We start from the raw sequence: 21649 nt of genomic DNA, 5'->3' as shown, positions 1-21649 counted from the left end.
GATTTTGTGATTTGACGTTCTCAGTATGCCATTTCCTATACGATATTCCTAGGATACCATGCTACTGATAGGGTCTTGTAAATTGCTAGGATAAACTCCAGAAATGCTAGTTTAAGAAATTCTTATACTTTTCTTTCTTTCGGTTCACTTTAACTGTCATCATCTTCAATAAGATCTCATCTTCCCTAATTTTAAAATTACTTGACCTTGAATATTGATTCTATCTCCCCATTTTGTACTATCTAGATTTGACCATTTAACTTTAAACTATTTATTTTCCTGATGCTGATTATGTTAATTGCCCCTCAGCCTGGGACTGGAGCCTTGACTGGAGATGCTGGTTTTAGTGCTGACCTAATGGAGAGTCAGCACCCAGAATCCAGGATACCAGATGCATATAACTGCAGTATCAATTAGGCTTTGTTCTTTTGATAAGTGATATTAATAACTATTGTTATAGCAGCAACAATAGTTTCTATTTATAGACCACTTTATAATTTTTAAAGTACTTGCATAAATATCCTCCTAAAACACTGATTATATGAAGAAAAGATATTTTTTCTACCAGACAATAAAACAATATTATAACTTATATTATCATACAAATCAATAAATTGTAGACTCAGAAATCCAACCTGGGTTTTAATATACTTGGTGTTTTTAATTTATCCCTCTCCAAGTAGTTATGTACATGTGCAAAGAAGCACTGGTTGATTAAGTTACTTCTGTCAAGACTTAACTGGCTTTGTGTGTGTGTGTGGGGGGGATTATTTTACAATCGAGCATATAAACAAATGTTTAAAGCAAACAAAATTAAAGAGTAACAAGAGAGCAATGCTTATTTGCAGCTCATATTTAACATGTTTTACTTGCAGAAATGAAACAGTCAAAAGAATCCTTTTAGGAACAAAAATAGGGGAAAATCAGTCCTTTTGTCAATGATAATTATTATCAAGATGAAACAAAGTCAAAGGGGAATGACAGGCAACAGCTCCAGGTCTAGAGGGTGAGGGAACTCTTTTTCAATTTATAGCTCCTTACAACTTGCAAACTATTTTTCATATTTTATTTGTGTACAACTTATGTATGGTAGATTATAATTCCCATTTCACAAAGTAGAATTGAGCACAAAATTTAGTGGTTTTACCAGGGTCACACTTAATGGGACAAATTGATGCAGGGAAAAAGGTCATATTATTCCCTAAATTATTTAAATCCAAAACCAGATCCTCAGTTCTTGACTGATGAGATCTTCCAAGTTTAGGTTTCTTCTGCTTTCTTTTGAATATGAAGTTTAAGTGGAAAGATTTTACAGAAGGGTGTTTTTAACAGTAAATAGTTGGATACATCACAAAATTTTAGCCTTAAAATGATCAACCATCTGCTATAGTTTTTAGAAAACATCTAATGACAAGTTAATACTATAAATTAATTTTTCAGTTGCACCCAGGAAAACAAGATTAAACTTATATAGGATATATGGGAGGTGGTAGTGTATAAGATAGATGCTATAATTTAGAAAAACATTAGAAATATTTTCCAAGAATTCCCAGCACACTTTAATTTGCCTAATGTGGCCAGTACATTTTCCTAGTTCAGGCTCCCTCAGTCACGATGAGTTTTAAACTAGATTTGGACTGCAGTTTACTTTGTTGTATTGGCCCCCTCTTTTGTCACACTGCTCCTTTTTCAAACATTAGAAGCCTATGCCTCTGTTTATAAACATACAACATTGTTCTTTAATGTAATTTAAAATTGCTTTAGATCACATGATGCCCAAAATTTCTAAGTAGAAAGATATCTCTATATGGGGATGTAGATTCAGAGACCCAATCCTACGGATTCTGAAGGCTCCTGACACTTCATGTAAAGAGAGAGAAGAGGGATAACTAGAAAAATCGATATAATGATATAAGAGGAGTTTGCTTGGTTTTTATTTTGAGGGGTAAGAAAATTAACAACATTGGAAAAGTCTGTTCCTTTGAACTAGGTTTGGAAAATTTTATTGCTCTGTTCCCATGATTCCAGGATACTTCATGGCATAAGTGCTATTTCCTGATAGTCTGTAAGTTGGGGCAATATAGAAGTCTTACTGGTTGTACAAAAATCATTTTTGCCATAGGAAACAGACATTTGGGAAGATCAAGGGAAGGAATGATTAAGATTAGGAATGAAAACAAAGGGGAATATAAACAGTTCACATTTTAAAACTGGTGTAAGGCTATAATGGTATAAGGGAGCAGGATGTTGTGAGGAGGAAAGATGGAGCCAATGTGATAAGGAATTGAGAGCATCAGAAATATTGGTTTGTAACATTAAGGGCTGGAGAAGAGGCTTCTAGAGAGCCTCCCTTGAGCCTTAGGACCTATCTCTCCTACTGCATTGAATGGGGGATGGGTGTCATAATCCACAGCAGTTGATTTGTTGTGTTGGTTCCCTCTTTTGTCACACTGCCCACTTTTTCAAACATTAGAAACCTATGCCTCCATTTATAAATATGCAATATATAAGACTGTTCTTTTCCTCAGGGCCTAATGCACTACTGCATGGGCTGTCCCAAGAACTTTGTTTTTGGGCTGTGTGCATGGGATCATGAATACCCCTCAACTAATGGTAGTGCTGAAAGGTACTATTTTCTATCATGTCTGCAGAGTTCATTTCGCCTTGCCTATTACTGTTATTCCTCTGTTCAAGCCAATGATGCTGCCTGAAATGAAACTAAGTTATTATGTAAAAACCTTATGCTGCTGTGCTGATAATTAGAAACTTACAACTTTATGTGGCTCAGTGGAACCGAGTAGGGTTGCTGGCATTTAGTGGTATAGCACATTTGCTTTAAAAGAAAGGCACATTTAATATGAATTTAGGTGATAGCTAATGTCTTTTGACAGGTAAGGGTCTTATGTGATGTGTTAACTGTATAAAGGCACTTGCTAGTTAATTCCAACTTGGGAATTACAGGGACCGTTGTAGGAACCAAATAGTATAGGATAGTGTAATCTTCGATTTTTCCTGAAATGAGCCGCTTATCTATATATAAAACATTATGCTCAGCACATAAGAAAGATTTTTAAAAAGTTGAAGACAGTTCTGCTCTTAAATAGATCATGTTTGTTCATGAAGATAACAAGTACACAGATGCCCATACTTGCAGACTAGCAAGTATGAAAAGAGAGAGGTAAACAAAATGTCATGGAAACCCTCAGAAAAGCAACAAATCAGGAAAAGCTTAATGCTAGTGATATTATTTAAGATGAGCACGGAGCAGCAGTGATCTGAGAAGCAATATTCCTTCTAGGCTGATAATAAAGAAAAACCTGGGTATAGGAAATTATAGTGTGGTCTTGAAGAATATGAAATCGTTTATTGTTTTAGAGTTGGGAATATCAACCTGCTGTACTAAGAGGGTATAAAAGGATCGGCACATATCCATGTGAACTCTGGGAAAAATAATTCTAAGTCCACGGACCGGTTATGTTATATATTATGTTATGTTGTATTTTTTAATATACCATGTTTCCCTGAAAATAAGACAGGGTATTATGTTTATTTTTCCTCAAGAAGACACTTTCTTGAAGGGCTTATTTTCAGGGTATGTGTTATATTTTTTAAGTATGGTACAACAATCTATATTTATTCAAATATAGTTAAGTTGTCTTCTTCTGGAACATCATCATAACTCTCCAAACCCTGAATTCCATCCTGAATTTCTTGTGACTCTATTTCCTTTAGCAGCATTGGTTCCAATCTCTCATGTCAAGCAATAGAGCTCTCATGGGGCAGATGAGAAGGGCTGCTCATCTTCTTTACCGCTCCGTGAAGAAATGCATGGGTTGTGCAGATATGCTGCGTAGCCATGCCCATCATTAGGTCTTATTTTCAGGGGAGGGCTTATATTATGTAATGCTTAAAAATCCTACTAGGGCTTATTTTATGGGTAGATCTTATTTTCAGGGAAACACGGTATATACATATTTAAAAACAAATACTTCTCAACTCTATGTATAACTTAGAATGTTTGGAGATGAAACCAATAGTCTCTTTTTCTTTTCCTTTGGCTCTTCAAGCTTGGAACTCATTTGAGCATAGGTTATGAATGAGAGAATATTAGGAAATAAGATTAGAATTTAGGTAGGTGAGAAACATTGTTGGGTTTGAGTTTTTTCAACAAACTAGTAATGAGGGAGAACTGAAAATTACTGAACTTGGTTGTAATATACTTGCACATTGTAATGTACTTCCACATTAGGTGATGCAAAGATGAATAGAAGAGAATCCTTGCACTCTGAAGACTTATAGCCTCCCAAGGAAAATAAACACATAAATAATGATAATTAAAGACAGAGCATGATATATCAGAGTATCAGAGAGAAATTCTTACTATATTTCAGGTATGAATCAAATATTTTCTTGCCTTCATTTTATTAGAGCTTGCCTTGCCCCTTGGTAAGTGAATGATAATATATTGGAAATACTTTGACAACTGATGAGTGCAATAAAATTTTTTCCAGATTGGATAAGAAACTAAGAGAAAGTGTGGAACTGAGGCCAATTAAGAAGTTATTGCAAAAGTCTAGGGAAGATGTTTAAATTTTGTTTCAGGTAGTAGCTATCAATGAAAAATTCCAACTAAGATCTAGGAAAACGTTATTTTCACAGTGTAAGTGGGATGATATTGAAGTGGTGCTATTGATGATTTAATAGAATTTTTGATGAAGAGCTAAAGTGTACAATCTAAGATCCATGAATCTAGAGTGAATACTTGCTAATGTTGCAGGAAAAGGAAAAAGTGCAACATTCTCAGTGTGGTGTCTAGGCATCTGAATTCAACAGATTGATTACATAGTAGCAACCTGGAGAAATGAGGTTTCAAGTTCAATCTCTTCACATGCCTTTTATCTTTGATTGGTTCCATGCTTAAAGACTGATTCCCAAGCATAGCCAGCTGTATTTAATGTGGGTAGCAAGAGCAATGAGAACATTAAAGAATTAGCAAATACCCATCTGCACTCTGTGATAAATAATTCCAAGTCCAGGGACCAGTTATGTTAATTTCCAGAGGACAGCCCAATACTAGAACTCTCAGGAGAAAAGCTACATCTTCATTTTGTGTTGGGATCCAGGACTCTAAATATGAGTATAAATGTTTATTGTGCTCATCAGTTGTGAAAATACTTCCATATATGTTGTCTTTCAGTTACCATGGATGAAGGGGGTGGGCATATTCACATAAATAAAGGTAAGAAAATATTTACATCATACTTGAAATATAGTAGGAATTTCTCTTTGATACTCCCATATTTCACAACTTGCCTTTTATCATAGTTAATTATGTGTTTATTTCCCTTAGCAGTCTAAGTCCTCAGAGTGCAAGAATTCGATCCTATCCATCTTTGGATCCCCTGGAAATATCTAGTATAGTAATTTTTTTCTTTCTTTCTCTTTTTTTTTTTTTTGAGACAGAGTCTCACTCTGTTACCTAGGATGGAATGCTATTACAGCTCACTGTAACCTCAAACTCCTGGGCTGAAGCAATCCTTTTGCTTCAGCCTTCTGAGTAGCTGGGATCATAGGCACACACCATCATGCCCCATCATGCCTGGTCAATTCTTTTGCTCAGACAGCATCTTGCTATGTTGCCCAGGCTGGTCTCAAATTTCTGACCTCAAGCATTCCTCCCACCTCTGCCTCCAAAAGAACTGGAATTACAGGCATAAGCCACCATACCTGGCTAGCATAGTATTGTTCAAAGTGTTTGCTGTCAATAAACATTTGTTGATACGAATAGAATTAAATACACAAATTATTTAGTTATCTGTAAAATTTGGCAAAGATGCCCAGAGACTGATTCTGTGTATAGAAGATGTTACATAACCATTGTGTTCTAAGAACTTTGTATATGTTGCATCATTTAATACTGACAATGATTTTATGAGATAGGTCTCATCATTATCCTCTTTTTACCAATATGGAAAGTGGTATAAAGAGATTATGAATCTCTCCTAGGGCTATACAGGTATAAAATGACATAGCCAAGATGCACATATAGTGTGGCACCAGGGCTGAGCTCTTAACCACTCTGCTGTTGCTCGCATTGATTCTATCAGCATGACTTTGGATACTGTAATGATAATCCCTGTATTTGTGAGGTGTTTCCCAGAACATGGAGGCTTTATATGTTACTTAATTGCTATCACCAAACAATTGTGGAAGGACAGCAGAACAAGAATCATATCTGTATTATAGGTGAAGAAACTAAAACTCAGAGATGTCGTGATTTCCCCTGAGCCACAGAGATCATAACTGGAAGGGCTTGTACTGGAATTGTGCTCTCATGATTCTAGTTCAACTTAGTTTCCTCATTTTTGATCTGGGAATAATAATGCCTACATTGCTATGTTGTGTGAGTAATCAAAGTAAAGTACTTTATCACAAAATATACCTTGAATACATTTTTTCTTCTCAATCATTATTGTACCATGCTACCTTTCTATATTATATGATGACCAATATTGATATGATCTCTCAAAACAAAGGCAAACTTCTCTCTTAAGATTTGGTTTAGAATTCTGTAATAATTTCACTTGGGTAAAGCTTTATTTTTCTTGATCACGCCATCTATGTTTTACTTCCCCTCTCTGATCAAGCTTGAGCATTAATGATTCTACTTGATCATTGCTTACACTGGGAATATAAACCTAAATTATTAAAATAGCCTTTCTAATTCCCTATTCATGTCTTTATTATGTTCTGAACTTAACATTTATAGTAACTGGTTGTAATGAATTTTTATAATTTTATGTTGCCTTGGCATCCATTTTCAACACCGGTTTAACGTTTTCAGATCAGAAGCAGGGCTCAGTCACCCTTGGCAGTTTTTATTTCTACACCATACCTAAATGGCTCAAGCTGGTGACCTTAAGAACTTAGAGAAGTCTCTCCCACCTAGCAGACTAGGCTCTCTGCTTTCCCTCCTCTGTCTTGAAACAGACCATTCAGGCATTTGCACATGAACTTTCAATGATCCAAACGTCTTCCCATATATTAATATACACTGTTGGTTGCCGTGGGCTTCTCTCTCTCTTTGGCTAACTCTTTATTTTTGCCTAGTATGACACGAGGACAAAGAACTGCCCTCCAGACTCATCATGCTCTCCTTGCCCAGGATCTGTAAGCAAAAATATTTGAACTTGTTCTCTACTTTAGTGTTGTATTGAATTTGTGCCTTCCATCTGAAGAACCAGGAGCTGCCCCAGGCCTAGTTTTCCCTGAGATGCCAGGGAGAACAAAAGGTTGGTGTCCTAGTGCCAGAGCGATGGTCAGACAGGCATAAACTGGACATGGGTCAGACAGGAGCCACAAGGGTGTCTGCCAGTGTAAAGTTTCCTGTGTGAGGGACTGCCCTGGTCTTGCTTACACAATTAGTCCTTAGGCCATCTGCCATGTAAAAGAAGTATCCAGTGAAAGGCACACTAAACACCCACATCTAGCTCCCCTTCATTTTCCATTTGGGCAGAATTGCTAGCCTCTCCAGTCCTGGAACCCCAATTTAGCTGAGGGCTCTAAAAACACTGGTATACCTTCCATAATTTATTTTATTGATGTAGTTCATAAATAGTTTGTTTTCATTGTTTTTATAACTGACCATCAAGTTACCAAACTCTTAAAAATTTTATTTAAACTTTATTCTAGTTTTTTCATGTTTATCAGTTGAATTCTCCAGTCTTTGCTAGAGTCTCATCTTTGAGTCTTTGGTAAATACTGGGGTTTAATTCTTGAAATTTTGGTTAACAATGTGCTTGCTGAATATTTTTGAGATAATTGAAAAGTGACAGAAATGAGTGTAAGTTTTGTCCAAAAGGGTGAATATTATGGGCAATATTGTATTTTTGATAGTCATTTAAAGAAGAAATAGTGTCTTATTAATTTTTTTAATATATAATTGCTCAAATTTTCCTTGACTTAAACACTCTGAGCCTGCTTCTTTATTGGCAAAATGGGAATATATGCTCTCATTAATTTTTTTTCAATAAATGTTTGTAGAGTACTTTTTATGTCTTAGGCACTATTGTAATTATCAGATAATAATAATGATGATAATATAACAAAGGCAACATTAATAGAAATAGCAACAACCCCTTATACAATTTTTGATGAAATTAAATTATATGAGCTATATAGCTGTGCATAGCATAGGTGTACCATAAAAACCTATTGGATAATAATAATATAGCAAAAGCAACATTAATAGAAATAGTAACAACCCCTTCTATAGCTTTTGATGGAACTAAATTATATGAGCTATATATAGCAGTGCATAGCATAGGTGCACCATAAAAACCTAATCAATTTCAGATTATTTTATGAGTACATTTAAATTTGCTATTAAAGGGATTTCATTCAGAACCATTTAAAATTTAAGTGAATTCTTGCCTTAGGTTTTAATTGTTTTAGACAGGCATGATAATTATACATACATATGCTTCTTGAAAAACAAGTTGCCTGTAGGTTTTAATTCACTGCAATGATTCAGTGCTGTCTGTATCTTCGAGACCTGCACCATATCAAGACCAATAGTAAATGAGCACGTATTGTCAAATGCCCACAAAATCTGACAAAATGATAAAAACCCAAACCCCTTTAGAAGTTTAAGTATCATTTCTTTAATTTGATGTTCTTGAATATTATTTACTGAAAATTCAATTATATACTTTTTAAGTGCTTCTATAGCTCTCGAGAATATTTTTCCATAGTTAACTACTAAGATTTATTATCATTTAGCTAATATTTTAATTTTTTCAAATTAACAAAATAATTTTTGCTCCTTTGAGGACTTACACAAATATTATACATTTATGATCTTTGGGATAATCTATATAACTAAATATATAAGAGTAAAGTAAAAAATTTCAATTGATTTTTTGTCTGGGATTTTATATATAATGTCTTAGGTAAATATTAAACATTCAATATCATTTGTTAGTGGTTGCTACTTTTATGTTATATGCTTCACAGTAAAAACATGGTTAATATTTCCTGATTTATGCTGAAGATAAAAATAAATTACAAGACCCCTGTGATATTTTATTAACACAATGGGATAATACTCAACCTGCAAAAAAGATTGAATTAAATCTTTGTGCACTAATATGGAAAAGTGGCCACTATAGACTGTTAAGTGGAAAAAATAAATTTTGGAATAGCATATATAATAATTTCTGATTTGTTTAAAATTAGACATCAAAACTGTATGAAAGAATATATAAAACCTTCTGTTTATAGAGGAAAATTTAATCTGTGGTCTATGAAGAAGGCTTACTTCTATGGTTTTAATTTTTACTCTGTGCAGACATTACTTTTTAAATTAAATAACTTTTAAAAAGGAATAAGATAACATGATGCTTACACAAAGAAAAAAACAAAATAAAATATTGTATACTTCATTAATTGATCCTTTTTATTTCACTTATGAATTTTGAACCAATAAATCCAACAAATTTTGGTTCTTTGAGGTTATCCAGTCTAATTCCCAATTTCTTTCGATGAAAGAGAGGTTGAGTGACTAGCCTGAAGATCTTCAGGTTAATGGCTGAACTAGGACAGGGACTGTGATTAAGTGGAACTTAACATATCTGGGTACATGCTACCCTTAGAGTATCTCTTCTTTTCCTTCTTTCATCTTCAGTTTCTATTTCTACCTAATGTCTATTTAAGAAGAGAACACATCCAGTCATGTTTCAGTAGATCTCCTTCTTTTGTCAATAAAGAAGAAAATGAAATACCAAATGACACTCCTGTGATTGGACACAGGGTTGAGAGCTTGGAGAGATTGGGAAAAAAAGAGAGTTTATGGAGGGAGTTGCATGGTCTTCTGGGAAATTTTGGAGATAAAATGACAATGAGTATATATGATGTGAAAGAAAAATTTACATATTAAAATAGGGCCCAGAGAACATCACTAGAAGACAGCATTTGATTTGGCTTAATCAGGAAATGTTGAGAGGTGGGCTTAGTATCTGGCATGTCTGCAGACCAACATTGTCATGACTATTGATGGAACTCAGTATCTCTCTTTTCCAATTTTGCCAACTTTGCATGGACCTATGAGTCCATTTTTAGGCATATGTTTAAAAATATATTGATGGCACATCATCTTTCAAAATCTCTTGCCCTAATAGAAAAGAATCATTCCTAGTGAATTTAGACATTCTTGATTAAAAACAAAGCACCCAGAAATGAATAAAATTGCTCTACAATATAAAATGCTAACCTTACATTTAGATGTCAGATTCTTTTAGTCTTCATGCCAGTAACAGATTGAGCAAATACATTAATTCTCATATATATGGTTTATTTTGGTACTGTGAACACTACATAAACACATGCATATGTATACACTCTTACACACACAAACACAAACATTGCACTATATTGAGACCACTGAGACTAAAAATACGCTAGGATTGGGTTGAAACATATCCGAAGGACATCAGGCAACAGACAGGTTCCTTTCTGCTCACTCTGCCTTTTCTCTATGGCTTCAGAGATGGCTGCATAGTGGCTCTCCCCAGGATGCTGCTGAAGTTACGGGTAAAGACCTAGAAGCAAGATTATCATGCTGTTGGAGTTGAAAAGTGAACCAACTCCACTTACAAAAAGGATTTTTCATAAGTCACCATACCTGAACAATGTTTTTCTTAAATTATATTTATTAAAATATTAAGTTTGTGCAGATATGCAAAACCTAATAAACTCCTTATGGTTAACTATAAAACAAAGCAAATTTGAAAATCAAAAGCAAACAATACCAATACCCAAACAATAAACACTCACACTTAATTTTAATGTTAATGAAGCCTGAAGATATCACATTAATGAAATCATTGCTGTGACTGCAGAAGTGACTGGCGTGGTATAGTTTTTGTTAAATTCAGCATAACTGGGTCTCTCTGCTGGAAGTTCATGATTCTCCCAACAAATTGAGTTACAGGTAGGAATGTTGCAAGAGATTAGATTAAGTAGACAGAGATAAAGTATAGATTAAAGTGATAGAGGAATCAGGGGTCCTCCAGCATTCCTATGAGCCAGGAGGCCATGAGTGGAGTCCCGCATCAGTATTTATTCTTTCAGCAATTATTATCAGTCACCAAATTACATGTACATATCATGAGTATAAGTTTCAAGGTCTCCCAAAGTAACAATAAACTAGCTAAATATACACAAGTTAAAGATAAAATTGTGAGTCAGCAGTAAAGTGTATAATCTAAACAGAAACAAAGAGACCATGTACTTCTTTCTACTTTATCTAGTTCCTCATTTACTGAGACATGAACTCAGGACAGAGATAGAAACATTGCCTCAGGCTCAGGATAGCAAACTGCTCTTATCTGCTGGGCTGACATCCTTGATCATTATCTCCGCCCTCCGATCACAAGCCCAGGTCCAGTTTGCAGACATCCAGGCTGTGGCCCTCAGGCTTCAAGGCAGGGTCCATTTGCAGACATCCCTGATTAGTGGAATGTCCCCCTCAAGGTTGAGCATCTTTTGCTCAGTGAACTGATACGTCCACAGCTTGCTCTTTGGCAAAGTCCAGTCCTGCTCCTGTGGTTCTCATGTCTCCACCCTAACCTTCAACATCTCTCTTTTGGTATGACATCACATGGTGCTATGCTATTTTTTTGCATTAATTCACCCATTTTCTCACTCGCTTTCAACTCGAGTAGTGTTTCTTGCTGCCACTTACATTGTGGACACAGGTACTAGTCAGGGTACACATATTACCTAGCAACAGAAGCCAGATGACTGAATGTGCTTATTTTAATTCTATTAGGCTATTATAGAAGTAAAAGTCCCAAATTAGAAAAAAATAATCTCAGAGTAAATTCAAGATTTTGAATATAATTTGTGATTTTTCTCTAGACAAATAAATGATACAATGATTAATAGAAAATTATTACATTTGTCTTAGGTCTCCATGTATTCATGTCTTATCATACTTTATTTGAATCTAAATTCTTTTAACTACTTTCAGAAAGCTGTTAAATTAATGCAAATATGAGCTTAATTTCTTTTCACAACTTCTAAGAAAACTTTTCATAAGTATTATAGTGGCTATTGAGAATTCATCAACTTATTCTCCTAAACTCCATCTTTGTCCATCAATGTATTTATAATATATAAAATGTAGTGCAATCAGTAATAATGTGACAGAGTAGTTATTAAATATCTTGAGGTCTAGATTGTTTATGAGCTTAAATTGAAATAAAAATTGGCATACTAATATCTTTTTGTCTATCATTTTATATATTTGCAGCTTAGTATCATGATAACACCAATTAAATTTGATTATTTCTAACAGAAACCCATTTGAAGCACTGATTTATTATCTACATGTATTAATTCCAGTATCACCATTGCTCATAACACCACAGTAACCTTTTAATGGCTGCTTATTATTTTTTGGTTTATATTATCTTACCATTTGAATAGCCAAATGCTTAGAAGTACACAGATATTCCCAATATTAAAGGTATTATTGTATGTTCTTACCATCTATGGATTTGTGCATAGCAATGGGAATTATGTTTTACTTTTGCTTTTATTATTTTGATAAATGATAACATGATTTTTATTTCTTATTAAGCAGTGTTATAACTACACAGCTGTGGTATATGGTATATAACACATTTCCATTTATTTCTGTGGCCAAGTAACTTAGTTAAATAAGTTGTGGAATGTGAATAAATGTTGCGAGTTCAATAAGTGTAACAGGTTTTGCCTCAACTCTTGGTCAGTCACAGTTTCATAGGACATCCAGGGCACCTGACATTGATCAAACTGATTCGTTACCTCTGGAAAATAAATGGAGTCATCATGATGGCTCACTCCGTGCAGAAAAAAATATTCTTAGTGAAGATCACTTGAAGATCCCCTCTAAGTATTCAAGCCTGCAAATTTGTACATTAATAGAGGCAAAACATGGACAATACTTTTCCCATTTAATGGTACCTCCTATTCTGATAATCAAAAAGTGTATATGATCATTATTAAAATAGGATTCTTGATTTTTTGATAGTAATACAAGTTTTTAAGAGAATCCAAAATACAATTATTTTCCATTTTTAAAAGCAACTGTCAGATTTAGAGATAGACATTTTTTTTCTTTAATTTCCCTTGCTATTATTTTCCCACCCTGAACTCTCTTTTGAAGTTCTTAGCAGCTTTTTCAAGTGAAATATTTTCACACCAAAAGGAAACAACCACCACCAATTAAGAATATATTGTCCTTGCAGTTACCTGATTCCATGTCCAGCATTTCAGGTTGATAGGGGAGATATCTCTAGTAACATCACATTTTGAAAAATGAACATTAGGGTGAATTTGAGATATATTTTTATGTTTTATTAATTATATTCTTGTTCTTATTTTCCCCTTTTGTCTTCTGGTTTGGCCATGATATCTCCCAAGATTTCCTTGTGTGTTTCTATAAGGTATCTCTTGCTCTTTATGAGACAGTCCCCAGTGTGCATGTGTGTTTTTGCATTCCTATATGTCTGCATTTTTACAGAGAGTAAGTTTTTGCCTGTCAAGGGACCCTGTGTTAATAGCTCTTTCCTGAGCTCTTACAGTTGGATTTGAGGTCTTGAAAGCAGAGTCTGTGAGCTTCTGCAGTTGACTTAGGTTTTATCAGGTTGACCTTAGTAGGAGAAAGTTCCTGGAGAAAATAATGAGATACTGCACTGCCTTTTACTCTCAAGTAATTGGAAGTCCCAAATGGGAATAAGGAACTGGAGAGATATAAGGCATACATTCCCTGGGCATCTAAGTGCACAATTTTCTTGTCATCACAATATATCACTCTGTACATTACACTGACAAACTCCACATTTCCTGGTCTCTCTTCAGTCTTTTTTATTGGCTATCAATAAGCAAAGAGGATGAGAAAGGCTCCCTTGAATTTCCATAGCTACAGCTAACGCTCCTTTTAGATCTGGTATTGTTTTTGAAAACAAAGTGATGAATTCAAGCATTACAGTGTCTTGAATCCCAAACATTCCTGTAAATTTCCTTCCTTGCTCTGTTCAAAGCACCCATATTTTGTGTCTATTGTTGTGCTACATTAAGGAGTCTCAGTGCATTTTCCCTGTGTATTTCCTTCACTTGTCTGTGCCAGCTTTTCTTCCCCTTCATCTTCTTTTGTTAAGCTTTGTTTTATTTCTGAGATTGAATTCTCAACCTTATAAGGAGGAGGTGACTTCACACTTATTTTCCTTTATTCTCTCTCAAGAGTGGTCACAGCATGAATTTTAGCTGTGCTATACTTGGCAACTGAATTCTGAATGGCAGATGAGTTGTTGTTTTCTAATTGCATCATATCCAGTAGCTATCTAGTTTTGTTTTCAATAAGAGAACTCAAAAACTATGCTTTTTCAAGTAAATTTGGGTCAATTTATTTTGAATTAGATTAACTTTTGCTGTTATATCTCCTGTAAGCTGATATTATACTGCAATGTAGGCTAAGTTCACCCAACACATTTTATTGTTTCTTTATTTGTATAGATCTAGCATTAAAAATCTGAAGTATATGACCCAAATCCTTGCCTAAAAGGGATCTTGCATTCTAGTTGGTTGAATAAACATAAGGATTTTTAAAAAGCTAATAATATCAATGAGACTGTATTTTAAAAGTGTTATGATACAGAAGAAGCCTTGCATGCACTAAATGCACTGTGTAAGATCACCTATGCCCTTAAATCATGTAATAAGTGAGATTATAGTTGTGCAATTTTGATCTTATGCAACTATAATATAATGATTATAAATTTCAGATGGCCTGTGGGAGGAAATAATTATAAGCTCAGAGTCAGAAAAAGCTTAGGACTGGCTCTGGGAACTAAAGTGGCCACAGAACTGAAAGTACCAGGAGAGACAAAGGTAGAGATGGGAGGGATGGAGTGGGGGTGGAGGTTCTATAGGAGAAGATTAGATAGTAAATTCTGGAAGGATCTCATAACCCTGGCAGTAGGTTTAAACTGACTTTATCTCACCTTATCTCACTGAGCAAGGCCGTCTTAGTCTATCATAAGTGCAGGACTGGAAAGAGCATACAACTTGGTTTTAGAGACCTGCGCTTGTATTATGGCTCAGCCAATTCTTAACTATGTGTCCATGGCCTGTGTTTTGGAGCTTCTGATGGGATGACAGGCACACAGAAGATGCTCGCTAAGTGGTAGCTATACTACATGCTATAGCTCAGGTAAAGAAACTGGGTCCTGCGTACTTAAGAGTCTATCCTTACAGTCAGTCTTTAACTAAGCTTTTTGTGTACTAATATTTTACATTTTAGTATTTTTGATTTTTAATATTTTGGCTATCTTTTCTATTGCTTTCTTAATGAGATTACAGTAAAAACAAAAATGGAAGATTTTCTTAGTTGAACTAAGGAGAAAAATAATTTGTTGTCAGAATCAAAGAGTGAAACAATTTGAGGTCAGATGTGTGGGGGTATGACATTGGCTATCTTGCTAGAAAATAGTGACTGAGGGGAATAGTGGGTAATGCTTGAACAGAAAGTGGTAAAGTGAGATTGACACGATTTCACACCATCTCCAACTGGGATATTATTCTTTTAGTTTATATTTTCTCTTTCTCTCTGAAGATCTTTGTGGTTTGTGAAAATCAGAGTGTGGCAAGTTGGTCTTGCTCCAGAGTGCAAGAAGTTACATGTGCCCAATCCATTGCATATTAAATATATTCAAGAAAACTATTGAGTGAAGTCAAGTGGTGTGATTGCAGAGTAGGGCAGATCTTGGAGCCATTGATGTAGGGAGCATGATGGGGAGGGAAGAGAAACCAGAAGAGGGAGTTTAGAACAGTGGTTCTTAACTCTGGCTGTATATTACAGCATCTATGGTCCTTTGGGCATATACTGAGACTGGCGCCACACATTCAGAGATTCTGATTCTATTATAGATTTGCATGAAGTCTGGGCATAAATATTTCTCAAAACCTTCCTGGCTGATACTAAAGCACAGCCAAGACTAAGGACCATTAGTCTAAACTAAGAGTGAAGGTCTATGGTAGATCCTTTTTATATGTCATGCAAAGCCAAGGTTCATAAAATTAGGGGAATAAGAGCAGGGTCTTAACACATACACACACACACACACATACACGCTTCAAGTAAAAACCTAATCCTGATGTTGATCCAGATATTAGTAGAATAATGTGTAGATGGGTAAGCTACAAAGTGGATTTTTTTTTAAAGAAATAAGGAAATATGCACTATACTAATTTTGATCCAGTTGACTTATTAAATTGAAATCTTAGATTCAGTAGGGAGTTAGAATCATTATACTCTATTTTGTATAAAAGTAGTAATTTCTTCAATATTCATGACAAAAGGGCAATTGGTGAAAAGATAAAGCAAAGAATAAGGCAAAAAGTATATATGAGATTCAGCCCTCAGAGACTTCAAGAATAGGAGTCTGGGATAGTGGGTTGCATTCAATGGGCAGCGTTGGAAAACATTCTCACCCAGCTGGAGACATGGGGTACCAGGGTGTCCGTCCTAAAACACAGGAGTCAGGTAGTTGACCAAGTAGGGCCATGATAGATGAAGGAAGACAAACAACTGGAGTACTAAACTGCATAAGCAAACAGGGAGTCAGTGAGATCAAGCAGTAAGTGTTCAGAAATGTAGCAGCAGCAGTAAATAATAACGTTATAGTAAGTATTATTATAGTTATTTAGATGCAAGCAGGTAAGTGAAATTAAGATGTCAGTTTCTAGATGTTGGAACTAAGATGATAGGAAGATTCTGATGAATCTGCAAGCTATATAATTAAAAATGTTTCAAGAAATATATTGTAGAGGCAGTTTCAAAATATTATAGATACTGAGTAAAACAAGAGTAAAACAATCAATTATGCTATGATCCAAATAGAAAAAAAAGTGGTAGCTTAAATTCAGAGATAAAGAGTGACTGTTCAAATAGGGCCAGGTTCTGTAAACAAACAGAAATGGGAATTTGTATTTCAAAGAGTACGAATGCCTAGAGTCCTATAATAATATATCTAGATACTTTCAGATACTAATAAAATAATTATAGAACTTTCACCACTGGTTATTTTGATCACTCATTCATTACTATGTGAGAAATTGATTTATTCTTGTTCTAGGCATTGGAACTACCCTTACTTCCCACCCCCACCCCCCATTAAGAGCAATATATGGATTTTCAGATTATCTACTCTTTTATTTTCGCAACCATTATCTATTATCTATTAGTTTTAAAGTAATATCAAAATGTATATGTTGGAAGATAAAGTAATCTATGTGTCAGGTGGTACATACACAAAGAATTCCTCTTCCTAAGTATTTATGTGAGTCTGAGGGTATGACATATGTTCTCCTACCAGCTGTGGTGCATACCCAGTGTCTCCAGCGTTTTACTTCTGGTCTGAATTATGCATTGTGCTTTCACTTTCCCTGCTCTGGTTTTTCTTGGGCTCAGCATATCATCTCCTACTGGTCTCAATTTAAAGTCATATGACTAGCTGATATTAGTGGAATTTACTGCTATGTGTGTGACTCAAACAATATCTTTATTATAAAGCTGCTGATGAGACAACTTTGCAGATCTTCAAGTGAATCCTTACAAATTATTTCAGGGCAACCCATGACACAGCGCAGTTAATGTGTGTGTGTGTGTCAATCTTTTGCTATAAAATATACTTCAGCAATACCACTACAATTTTTTCTCTCCTTAAATCTTATCAGACAATGATGACTCTTAACTCATAATGTTTATCTCAGAAGACATAATTTTTCTAGAATCTGGGATTCTTTGATATAATGGTGAGAAAGAATAAATACAAATAAATACAACTAACATGTATTGAGTTCTTACCATGTGCCAACATGTTTTGTCTCATTTAATTTTCATAAAACGACATATGAAGCATATACTATTTAAAATAATATTCCTGAGGTTATGCAGCTCGTATATAAAACTATGATATAGGCACAAAAGTTAGAGTACCTCTTCCTGGGTATACATTCAAGATTTTGCAAATAAGAAAGAAAACCCTTGTTTTTCAGAATGTAATCCACATTTAATTAAACCCTCCTTGGTTTGATACCTCCAAATTATCTTTACTTTTGATTTAAGTTTAAATAAATGCTTAATCTAAAAGTATTAATAATTCACTATTATATATACTATATTTACAACTTATGTTATAAACTACTTAGTATCTGCAAGATAGAACCCTGATTTAGAAATCTACATACAAACAAATAATCTGTTGTTTTAGGAAAACATGTCTAATGTACAACATCATGTTATATATATTTCTTACACATTAATTAATATTCTTAATATAGACCCAGAAACTCAACTAGGATTTTTGGAATGGTGATATAGTCTTACATAACTCAGCCAATTATCAGTTTTTGGTGGTAAAAAGAATGAAGGTAATAAGGTTAATATTTGCCATAACATTTTAATAAAATGGGATTTTCTAGAAATATAACTTCCTTATTGATGTTACTATTTGAAATGCAGAAATAAGTCTTTCCTCATACACACTGAGAATACATATTATGCACGACTGCATACCACACATGTAAATGCTCTACAAAGATGCATATTAGAGAATTTCTAGTTCTCAACATTTAAGTAAGAGTATTCAGAGACTTATCCAAAGGCTATTATATAGTTCTTCTAAGATGACCTTCCTTGAATGAAGAATAATTTTTATGTTTTTATGTTAGAGTTAGACATTTTGTGTTTTTTTTCCTTCGGTGATTTGAAAGCTATTGTCATAAATGCATTTACTATTGTTGTTGTCTCAGCATTCATTTCTTTGGCTTGATATACGTTGACTGAAACTCAATCATAACCCATCACCTTTGTCCTAGCTAAAATTTCTCCCTGCAGAGTTGTTTGCAATATAATTGTTTACATTATGGCCCACTTTTTTCTTCCCCCACCGACTTAAAACTCAATATATCCCACAGCTGCTGATCACAGTGAAACCAATAACCAACACCAGAGTCATGTAAATAAGTTCTCCCTTGCCTGTGTTTTCTTTAAACCAGCCAGTCCACACACAATTCCCACAGGAAAGCCTAGGAAATAATGTCTGTGGACTGTAATAAAGGCACAGTCCTATAGTTCTCCCTCTCTCTTTCTTCCTTTCTTTCTCTCTCCCTCTCCTTACCTGTCTCTCTCTTGCTTCCCACCTGTTGGTTGAGCTCCCCATCATCGCCAGACTTCCTGTAGGCCTCCTGTTGGCACCCATAACATCTCTGGGACCTGTAAATAATACATTTTTTTCTATTTTATACATTTTGGTTTTACCTCATCATTGGGTGTCACTTGATTGACACATGTGAACTTGACTTTACCCTGTGCAGGGATCTCATAGTGGCTATCTTTGCTCATGGTCACTCTAGACAGAGAGACATCAAGACCAAATTGGAAAGAAACAGTAATAGTAAAAATCACAACAGCTATTCTTTTTTTTTTAGCAATTTGAGTTTTATTTAGACTTTGTAAGAATCTTACAAATGATAGAGCCTACATGATTATTTAAAGTATACTTAATTCATGGTGATCAAATGACAGAACATGAGATCAAGGAATAAAAGGAACAGCAGTGATAGGCAAATGCTATTAACAGATAGTATGGCTACTTCTTGGGTGTCATTGAAAAATGGAAAACTGGTATGGGTCCACACCAGTGCAATAACCAAAAATTTAATAGGACTTGGAATGATGTGGTGGATTACATACATTTATCCACTACTAATCCTGCTCCAGATTCTTTGAGCAGAAAGGAGAGATCTATAAAATAAGTACTAAGGCATCAATATGTTAATAAATAAAAATGGATTCCATAATTATATCAGATATTCTAAGGAATTCTTGAAAGGCAAAAATTAGCCTGAATTATAGATAAAAAGAACAAAATGACAAAATTTCTCTATAGGAGGAAACTAGTTGAAGGGAGGGATTGCTTTTAGGGGCACAGTCTTCTCAGAATGAATACAAGGTTCAGAAGTGGATGCTAGAGAATGATGAATTACTGTGGAACCGTATTTGGAGCCGTTACATGTGTTGATTCCTCCTTTTTCCTCTGACTGTGCTAAACCTCAGGCACCAAAGGTATTTGCACTGAGAGTAAAACAATGAATTTTTACACTAGATCTAGAAAGTTAGAGCACAGCAAAGGACAGACCCTCAAAAGTGAAAAGAACAACCTCTCCAAGACTGCAGAAAAATAAACCAACTCCAGGGCACTGAATTATGTTTTTTTCCAAAAATCATCATAGACAGCCTGCAATGAACAGAACAATTTCCACACAAGTCCATGGGGAATCTTAAATGCAAAGATGAGCAAGCACTCAGCAACACCGAATCACACTGAAACCAACAGTGTGAAATGGTGGTATCAGATCAGTGAAGGAAGAATGAGAAACAGGATTAGTACAGCAAAGAGTAGGATATTTCACATTAAGTGTAGTGAATAATTTCATATAAGTTTGGGAGGAATTTGCATTCATAACGTTCTTGGAAATTAAAAATAATAGCCAAAATTTAAAAACTCTTAAAAGATGAAATGAATAAGGTTTAAGATGGACTAGAAGATAAAAAGATTTTCACAGAATGCAATACAAAAGGAGAGAAGATTTAAAAATGGAGTGTAATTGAGAGGAAAGAACAAATTAAAATGTTCAAACATCTACTAAATAAGGTACAGAGAACAAAGGTAAAGAATGCAGAAATAATCAAAGGAATAATGAAAGAACATTTTAAAGGACTGAGAAAAGAAACACATTTTTGGAAAAATGACTTGCTGAGCATGCAACAGAATGAATGAAAGAAAACAGATTCTGACAAAACATGGTGAAATGTCCAAATATTAAAGATAAAAATAAAATCCAGAGATAGAAAACAAAACAAAACAAAAAAAAACAGGTTTCCTGCAAAGCAACATTGCTTGCTGTTAGGTACAATGAGAAAGATCTGTAGACCATTCTCCTAAGTGAAGTATCTCAAGAATGGAAAAACAAATACCACATGTAATCGCTATTAAATTGGAACTAACTGAGGAGCACACGTGTGCACAGAAAGAAGTAAAACTCAGTGGAAATCAAGCAGTAGGGAGGAGGCAAGAAAAGAGGGGCAAAAACCTACCTAATGGATACAATGAACACTATTTGGATGATAGACACACCTACAGCTGTGACTCAAACATAGAAGCAATCCATGTAACCCAAAAAGTTTGTACCCTCTTAATATTTTGAAATAAAAATATAAAATATAAGGAAAACTATAGGCTAATTCCATTAACAAACACGTAAAATACTAGTAAAAAGAATCCAGCAATAGAGTAAAGGAACTATTATTTTGACTACTAATATACCATGATTTATATATGTATTATAAATGTAAAAATAATTGTATTTAGGAAATTTCTGAAAGAAATTTACTGCATTAAATTTTATTGATAATAAAAGCACATGTTCACTCTGAAGAAAGCAGGAAAGAAAATAAAACACAATACTTAATGTAAAATTCTAGCAAAGTAGAAAAAATTCTAGACTGACATTCCCTTTGATAAGGGATGGCCTTAAGGTA

Source organism: Microcebus murinus, chromosome 5 (assembly GCF_040939455.1).
Source record: "Microcebus murinus isolate Inina chromosome 5, M.murinus_Inina_mat1.0, whole genome shotgun sequence".
Lineage (NCBI taxonomy): Eukaryota > Metazoa > Chordata > Mammalia > Primates > Cheirogaleidae > Microcebus > Microcebus murinus.
The sequence above is the reverse complement of the archived record's forward strand: the minus strand, read 5'-3'. Positions refer to the sequence as shown.